This window comes from Neofelis nebulosa, chromosome 2, assembly GCF_028018385.1.
Source record: "Neofelis nebulosa isolate mNeoNeb1 chromosome 2, mNeoNeb1.pri, whole genome shotgun sequence".
In the NCBI taxonomy this organism is placed as follows: Eukaryota; Metazoa; Chordata; class Mammalia; order Carnivora; family Felidae; genus Neofelis; species Neofelis nebulosa.
Genome location: NC_080783.1, coordinates 62,244,908 through 62,254,110, shown reverse-complemented (window position 1 = coordinate 62,254,110; position 9,203 = coordinate 62,244,908). Strand labels below are relative to the sequence as shown.

The window sequence follows — 9,203 nt, the reverse complement described above, 5'->3', positions numbered from 1 at the left end:
GGACCTCTTTCTATTTTTAATTTTTTAGCACCATTCATCAGGTTATTGTCTTCCCACAATGTAACTTCACATTTATTTGTGTGATTCTCTTAACTGACACCTGTCTCTACTATTAGACTTTTTATGTTCCACAAGGATACTTTTCTGCTGCTTTCTGTATCCTCAGAGCCTCAAAGAGTGTCTGGCATAGGATATATGCTCTATAAATTCTTATTGGATGAGTGAAAGGGCCTATGAGGGATTTTTAGGCTAGGCTAGATCAGTACCCATTTCACAGCATCCCTGACTGCATTATTTTCTAAATGTTCAGAAAGCATTATAGAAAGGAAGGATGGAAGGAAGGAAGGAGAGAAAAAGGAAGGAGAGAGAGAGAAGAGGAAGGAAGGAAGGAAAAAGCATTGTAAAGAGAGAGAGAGAAAAGAGAAGAGGAAGGAAGGAAGGAAGGAAGGAAGGAAGGAAGGAAGGAAGGAAGGAAGGAAGGAAGGGGAAAAAAAGCACTGTAATGGCTGGAATTGTCATCTAGCCATCTATAGCTTTTAAATGATACTATCTCCCATTTTGAAAATCTTTCTTTGATTTACTTAAATGTATTCCTAGCTAAAACCACTAGATATGTTGACTTCTTGTCTAATTTTCTCAACTTTTTTCCTTGAAGAAAACAACATATATTAGACACTTTTGCCTTTATTTGCAGATGAAGAGATTGGGGTGAAGTAATTTTTTATTGAGATAAAATTGATAACATTAGTTTCAGGTGTACTTAATAATGCTTTCGTATTTGTATGTGTTACACAATGATCACCAAGATGCCTATCTGTTGAAAATCTGTCACCATAGGTAGTTACAGATTTTTCCCTTGTGATGAGAACTTTTAAGATCTACTGTTAGCAACTTTCAATATTTTAACTTTGTATACGATACAGGATTAACTATAGTCGCCATCCTGCACATACATCCTCATGAATGGTTTATTTTACAACCGTACCTTTGGTCCCATTTCACCTACTCTCTGCCTCTGGCAGTCACCACTCTCTTCTCAGTATCCACGAGCCTGAGGTTTCTTTGTTTCTTTTCGTTTTTGAGGTTTTGGCTTGTTTAAATAAAAAAATTTTAATGTTTATTTATTTTGAGAGAGAGAGGGAAAGCAGAGCAGGGGAGGGGCAGAGAGAGAGATGACCCCAAGCAGGTTCCACCCTGTCAGAGCGGAGCCCAACTCAGGGCTCAATCCCATGAATTGTGAGATCATGACCTGGGCCAAAATCAAGAGTTGGACACTTAACGGACTGAGCAACCCAGGCGCCCCATCATTTTGTTTTTTTAGATTCCACCTATAAGTGAGAGCTTACGGGTCTTTCTTTGTGTGACTTATTCACTTAGCATAATGTCTTCAAGGTCTATCCATGTGGTTGCAACTGGCAAGATTTCCTTCTTTTTTTATGGTTGAGTACCATTCCCTTGTGTACGTACATTTTCTTTATCCACTCATTTATTGATGGACAGTCTGGTTGCTTCCATGCCTTGGCTGATGTAAATAATGCTGTAGTGCACATGGAGGTGCAGGTATCTTGTCAAGTTAATGTTTTCATTTTCTTTGGATAAGTACCCAGAACTGGAATTCTTGGATCATATAGTTGCATTTAAAAAATTTTTTTGATTATTTATTTATTTAGAGAGAGAGAGAGAGACAGAGTGTGAGCAGAGGAGGGCTTGAGAAAGAGGGAGACACAGAATCCGAAGCCTCCAGGCTCTGAGCTGTCTGCACAGAGCTGATGTGAGGCTCACACTCATGAATGGTGAGATCATGACCTGAGCCTAAGTCAGATGCTTAACGGACTGAGCCACCCAGGTACCCCTCGTAGTTGTATTTTTAATTTTTTGAGAAACCTCCATACTGTTCTCCATAGTGACTCTACCAGTTTACATTCCCACCAGCAATGCAGGAGAGTTCCCTTTGTTCCATATCATCACCAACACTTACTGTTCTTGTCTTTTTTTTTTTTTTTTTTTTTTTTGAGAGAGAGAGAGCAAATGTGTGCATGAACAGGGGAGGGGCAGAGAAACAGAGGGACAGAGAGAGAATCTTAAGCAGGCTCTGTGCTCAGCGTGGAGCCTGGCGTGGGGCTTGATCCCATGATCAAGGTCAGGATCGTGACCTGAGCTGATATCAAGAGTCAGACACTTAACCAAATGAGTCACCCAGGTGCCCCCTTTTTTGTTAGTAGCCATTCTAACAGGTATGAGGTGATAGTTCATTGTAGTTTTGATTTGCATTTCCCTGATGGTTAGTGATGGTGAGCACCTCTTTGTGGATCTGTTCACCATCTGAATGTCTTCCTTGGAAACATATCTATTCGGATCGTCTTCCCACTTTAAAGTTAGATCGTTTGTTTTCTTGCTACTGAGTTGAATGAGTTCTTTTTTTTTTTTTAATATATGAAATTTATTGTCAAATTGGTTTCCATACTGAATGAGTTCTTGATATATTTTGGATGTTAACTTCTCATCAGATATATGATTTGCAAACATTTTCTCCCAGTTGGTAGGATGCCTTTTAATTTTGCTGATTGTTTCCTTTGCTGTGCAGAAACTTTTTCATTTGATGTACTCCCACTTTTATTTGCTTTTATTGCCTTTGCTTTTGGTGTCAGATCCACAAAGTCCTCTTCTAGACCTCTATCAAGGAGATGATTACCTTTGTTTTCTGCTTAGGAGTTTTCTGGTGTTAGGTCTTATGTTCAAGACTTTATCCATTTTGAGTTTATTTTTGTGTATGCTGTAATATAGTGGTCCAGTTTCGCTCTTTTGCATGTTGCTGTCCAGTTTTCCCAGCACCATTTCTTGAAGAGACTATCCTTCCCCCATTGTGTGTTCTTGGCTCTTTGTCATAAATGAATTGACAGTCTCTACATGACTCTGGGCTCTCTATTCTGTTCTATTGACCTATGTGTCTGTTTTTATGCCAATACCATAGTGTTTTGATTTCTATAGTTGGTAATGTCGTTTGAAATCAGAAAGTGTAAGGCCACCAGCTTTACTTTTTTTCTCAAGATTGCTTTGGCAATTCAGGGTCTTCTGCAGTTCCATACAAATTTTAGGATTGTGTGGTCTATTTTTGTGAAAAATGCTGTTTGAAATTTGATGGGGATTTCATTGAATCTGTACATTGCTTTGGGTAGAAGGGACATTCCAACGATATTTGTTCTTCCAATCTGTAACCACAGAATATGTTTCAGTTATTTGTGTCTTTCACTTTCGTGATTAAATTTATTTCTAGGTATTTTATTCTTTTGATGTAATTATAAATGAGATTTTTTTCTTAATTTCTCTTCCTGATATTTCATTATCACTGGATAGAAATGCAACAGGTTTTTGGGGTTTTTTTTGTATATTTATTTTGAATCCTGCAACTTTTACTGAATTGTTGATTCTGACAATTTTTCAGTGAAGTCTTTGGAGTTCTTACATATAATATCATGTCATCTGCAAATAGTGACAGTTTTACTTCTTCAATTTCTGCTATAGATGCCTTTTATTTTTCTTGCCTAATTGATTTAGATAAAACTTCTGTTTGGTACTTTCTGCTTTCTCCCTCTTTATTGAAGTTCTTGCTGTGCTCCTCTATTCTCTCAGGTTCAGCGAGCTTCTTTATTATTTTGAACTCTTCATCAGGTGTATCACTTCTCTCCATTTAATTAAGAATTTTTTTTCTGAGGATTTATCTTGTTCTGTCATTTGGAATGTAGTCCTCGTTTTCTTCATTTTCCTTGACATGCTATGTTGGTTTCTGTGCACTGGATAAGATAGCCACCTCTCCAGTTTTGGAGGAGTGGTCTCGAGTAGGAGATGAGCCTCATTCAACTCTGCCCGAGCTCTTCACTGTCTCTCAAACCTTTGTAATTTTCCAAATAATCTATTTCATTTTTCATGGCTCCTAGTAGGTAATGGTGTGCCAGGACATCAGTGCACACAGAGGGGAGGATCTCATTTAGCACTTAGATTCAGGCTGATCGGAAACCAGACCCTGAAGCAGCTGCCATTAAAATATACAAATATTTACAGTCCTGTAGGACTATAGGCATGAGTCCCTCTGGCCACCAGTACCAGATGATCCAGAGGCACCAGGCACTGAAATCAGGGCACCAGACAAGTGTGTACTTCTTTTCTGGGACGTCCGTGAAGAGGATTACAGTCAGCCCTTCAATGTGTGTTTAATTAGAAGCCTGCCCCTCAGACTGCCGCTCTGGTCATAGACCAATCAGCCTCTTTAACAGAAAGATTGGGTTCCTGGGTCTGTTGCCTCTTGTTGTGCCCTGGTGGTGACAGCCACTTAAGAGCCCTTTCCCTGTTGGTTATCACCCTGTAGGACCCACGAGTACAAGCCCCACTGGCCCCCAGGGCCTGGTGATTTACAGGTATCCCCTAGAAGCAGCTGCAACAATTGGGGTGCCAGAGAAGGGTATAAGCTCCTTTTTGGGAGCTACCCATAAGCTGGAGTAAGGCGGAGGGCGAGCACAGGATTCCACCGACCGGCCCCCATTCCCTGAGAGCCCTTCTGAAGGCTTCTCCACATATGCCAGACCTGAAGCCTGTGCTCAGACGGAAGCTCCTGGAAAAGCAAACAGGCCTCTTTCACAGAAGGACTTGGGGCGTGTTTCAGTTCGCTGTCTGTGCAGTGCCCTGAGGGTGGTAGCCTGCCAAGAACCTTCTCTCCAAATATAGTCCTGTGGGGCCCAGGAGCACAGACCTGCTGGCCACCAAAGCCAGGTGATCAAGTGATCTCCCCTGGGCAGCAGCCACAAAAACTAGGTCACCAGATGAGTGAACTCCCCTCCAGGAGACAGTGGCACTTGGGAGTATGACAGAGGGAGAGCACCCTGACACCCTCCCACCCTTCCATATACATCAGTCCTTAGATGAATACTTAACTGGAAGCCTATCCCACAGCCTGTAGCCCTGATGATGAGCTAATGGCCTATTTCACAGAAAGACTGTGTGTGGGGGTGGGGACTAGGGTGGCTCACTCAGTTGAGCATCTGACTTCAGCTCAGGTCATGATCTTGCAGCCCGTGAGTTCGAGCCCCGCGTCAGGGTCTGTGCTGACAGCTTAGAGCCTGGAGCCTGCTTCAGATTCTATGTCTCCCTCTCTCTCTGCTCCTCCCTCACTTGCACTCTGTCTCTGCCTCTCTCAAAAATAAAGAAATGCAATAATAAAAAAAAAGACTGGGATCCTGGGACTGTTGCCTCTTGCTGTGTGTCCTCAGGGTGACAGCCATTGAAGAGCTCTTTCTCCATTGGTTACAGTCCTGTGGGACCCTTGAGCATAAGTCCTGCTGGCCACCAGAGTCAGGTGGTCCAGAGGTATCCCCTGGGGAGCAACTGCAAAAATCAGGGCTCCGGGAGGGTGCAAGCTCATTTACATGGGATAGGAATGAGCTGGAATGAGTGGGAGAGAGCGTGAAAATGGTGCCTACTAGCTGGAACAAGGAAAGAGAGTGCAGTGGTGGTGCCCCCCAGCCTCCATCCTGGAGAGTTCCCCAGAGACCCCTAGATCAGGAATTAAATTAGATGCCTGCACCTCAGGCAGATACTTAAAGATAAACAAATAAACCTCTTTCACATAAAGTCAGGGCCCCTCTCCCTCAGCTGCTTCTGCCCTGGGCCTCGGGGTGAGTGAGTCTGAAGAGGCAAACCCTTTAAGAGCTGTCTCTCAGATCACCATAGGTCCCATGGGCGGGTCTCATGTGGGTCTCAAGGATGCAAGCCCCATTGGCGTTCCAAAGCTAGATGCTTTGGGGGCTCGTCTTTCAGGTGCAGGTTTGAAAAACTGGGATCTCCATTGTCAGGTTAAAAACGCTTCGCTCCTCAGGGAGAGGCCCTGGGGTTTGAATCCCTTCTTGATCGCATGCCGTCGTGCCAGGGGTGGGGTTTATGGTGAGACTGTGTCTCAGCCTCTCCTACCAGCTTTGAGGTGAGGAGTGTTTCTGTTTGCCTGACAGTTGCCCAGCCAGTTTTTAGTATTCTTCAGAGGCAGTTGTTCCATATGTAGCTGTAGGTTTGGTGTGTCTGTGGGAGGAGGTGAGTTCAGGATGCTCCTGTGTCACCATCTGGAACAGGAACCTTTTGTGATGGTTTTACTGGATGTCACTGGATGGCTTTTATTTATTTCGCTTCCCAGGTGGCTCTAGCTAGGTCTTCCAATGCTGTGTTGAATAAAAGCAGTGAGAGTGTGTATCCTCGTCTTGATCCCGACCGATATTAGAGAAAAAAACGTTCAGCTTTTCATAAACAATATATTTTTGGGTTGAGGGCTTGGTGTTTTGGGTTTTTTTTTTTTTTTGAAGTTTTATACCTTTATTTGACAATCAGCGATTAGTTCTCATCCACATGAACTGTCTGTAGATTTGTGAAAGTGGTGACAGGTGCATCAGTAACCAGCGCTTAGCGCTTGTTTGGTGAATCTTCATCCTCATTACGTTTTCCGGACAACCACACACGGAAACGGTATGGAACATTCCTTATTCCTTTGGCCCAGGCAGTTCTGTTGAGCCTGGAGTCAATGTACACGTCTGGAGTTCCTCTGTCCTTCATGGTAAATTTCCGGATCTCTTTGAGTGCCCGAGGGGCATGCTTCTTGAAACCCACTCCATGCATGCGATTGTCAATGTTCTCTGGTCACTACCTCAGTGATGGCAGAACAGCCGTTCTTCTCCCCACCCTTCCTTGAGGAAGCCATCCTGCCAGGCCCTGGCCCGAAAGGAAGAACAATGTTTGTTTTGTTTTCAACATGTGTATATGTATGTATGTAGGTAGGTAGGTAGGTAGGTAGGTAGGTAGGTAGGTAAGTAATCTCTACACCCAACGTGGGACTTGAACTCACAACCCCAAGATCGAGTCCCATGCTCTAGGGCACCTGGGTGGCTCAGTTGGTTGAGTGTCCAACTCTTGATTTTGGCTCAGGCCATGATTTTACTATTCATGAGACCGAGCCCCCCCTCAGGCTCCATGCAGACTTTGCAGAGCCTGCTTGGGATTCTCTGTCTCCCTCTCTCTCTGCCCCTTTCCCAGGCTCATGCGCTTGTGCACATGCACTCTCTCTCTCTCTCTCTCTCTCTCTCTCTCTCTCTCTCAAAAAAAAAAAAAGAGTCCCATGCTCTAATGACTGAGCCAGGCACCCCAGAAGAATGTTGTTTTAAACTGGAATTTAATATTCACAGGATAAAGAAATAGGGCTTTCCCTCTGCATTTTACAGATTCCATTCAGAATTGGAGCACACTGCCTGTATTTTTACTCAAGTGGGTCTTGGATCCCCAGTGGTAGAACAAAACCTTTCAAATACCCCAGTATAATACAACTGCTTTTCTGGTAAGATCATTAAGTATGTAGGGGCACCTGGGTGGCTCAGTTGGTTAAGCGTCCGGCTCTTGGTTTCGGCTCAGGTCATGATCTCATGGTTCATGAGTTCGAGCCCCTCATCAGGCTCTGTGCTGACACTGTGGAGCCTGCTTGGGATTTTTCTCTACCTCTCTCTCTGTCCCTCCCTGGCTTGCCTGCCTCTCTCTCTCTCTCACTGTCTCTCAAAAAATAAACATTAAAAAAAAACTTTTTTAAAGATAATTAAGTATCTCACCAAATAACTTTATAAATCTGAAAAAGGTTATGTCAAACTCTGTGGAAGTCCAATGTAATTTTTCTTAGATATTCCACTGTAAATTAATTGAAGACTTTGCCCTGCTATTATTTTTGTCACTTGAAAGGTTGGTGAATAGTGTGTTGGGGATTTTAAAGTCTCTTGAGTACAAAACTATAAGAAAATGGTAAATTTTTTTCTCCAGCTTTATGAAAGTATTTCTGACAAATAAAATTGTACATATTCCAAGTGTACCTCTGGCGATTGGATATATGTATACTTTGTGATGTGATTACCACTGTCATGTTACTTAACGTTCATCACCTCATAGGGTTAATTTTATTTTTTGTAGTAAGAGCGCTTAAGATCTGTTCTCTTAACGGGGGCGCCTGGGTGACTCTTGGTTTCAGCTCAGGTCATGATCTCACAGTCGTGAGATGGAGTCCTGTGAAAGATTCTCTCTCTCCCTCTGCCTCTCACCTCCCTGTCAAATAATAGTAATAATAATAATAATAATAATAATAACAATAATAATAAAAGATCTATTAGCACATTTCAAGTTTACAATACAGTCATTAACTGTAGTTACTATACTGTACATTAGATCCTCAGTACTTATGCATCTTATAGCTGAAGCCTTGCGCCCTTTGACAAACACCTCTCCATCTCCCCCCCCCCCCACCCCCACCCCAGTCCCTGGTAACTATGCTATGCTCTCTGTTTACATGAGATCAACTTTTTTGTTTTTAGACTCTATATATAAGTAAGATCATACAGTATTTGCTTTTCGACCATATCGTCTGCAAATAAAAATTTATTTTACTTCTTCCTTTTTACTTTGCACTCCTCTTATTTATTGTTCTTGCTAATTGTTCTGGCTAGGACTTCCAGTACCATATGGAATAAAAGTGGCAAGAGGGGCCATCCGAGCCTTGTTCCTAGAGGAAAAGCTTTCACCTTGAATATGATGTTGGTTGTGGACTTGTCACTTATGACCTTTATTATGCTGAGGTACATTCCTTCTATACCTAATTTGTTGGGAATTTTCATCATAAAAGAATGTTGGATTTTGTCAAATGCTTTTTCTGCCTCTATTGAGATGATCCCGATTTTTATCTTCTATTAATGTGGTGCACCAGTTTAAAGAGAAAAACCAACTTTCTTCAGTCTTCCATTTCCTTCCATTTTAATTATTCTTCATTTTAGCTTTCAAATATACACAAATATCTACAAATAAATACTGGTCTGTGCTCCACTTCCCGACTCTCTTCTCCACTTATCTTTGCCACCCTCTATAAAATTATTATCACCAAGGTTGCCAGTGGGTTTGGTACTAAATCCGACCTTGTGATGCTTGTCTCACTGAGTATTGGAAAATATTATACATATCAACTCTTTTATTTTTTTTCAACTTATTTCTTTGTAGCCAGGAGTTTGTACTTTTGAAGCCCCTTCACACCCATTTTGTCCACCCTCCAACTCCTTGTCTCTGGCAGCCACCAATCTCTTCTCTGGGTCTATAAGCTTGGGGTTTTGTTTGTTTCTTTGTTTCTGTTTTTGTTTTGTTTCAGATTT

General features: G+C 42.3%; 1 pseudogene; it reads right to left on the bottom strand.

Annotated features, from left to right (window-relative positions):
• Positions 1-6,369: 6,369 nt before the first annotated feature.
• On the bottom strand, positions 6,370-6,757 carry LOC131492981 (large ribosomal subunit protein eL31-like; annotated as a pseudogene).
• Positions 6,758-9,203: the final 2,446 nt, after the last annotated feature.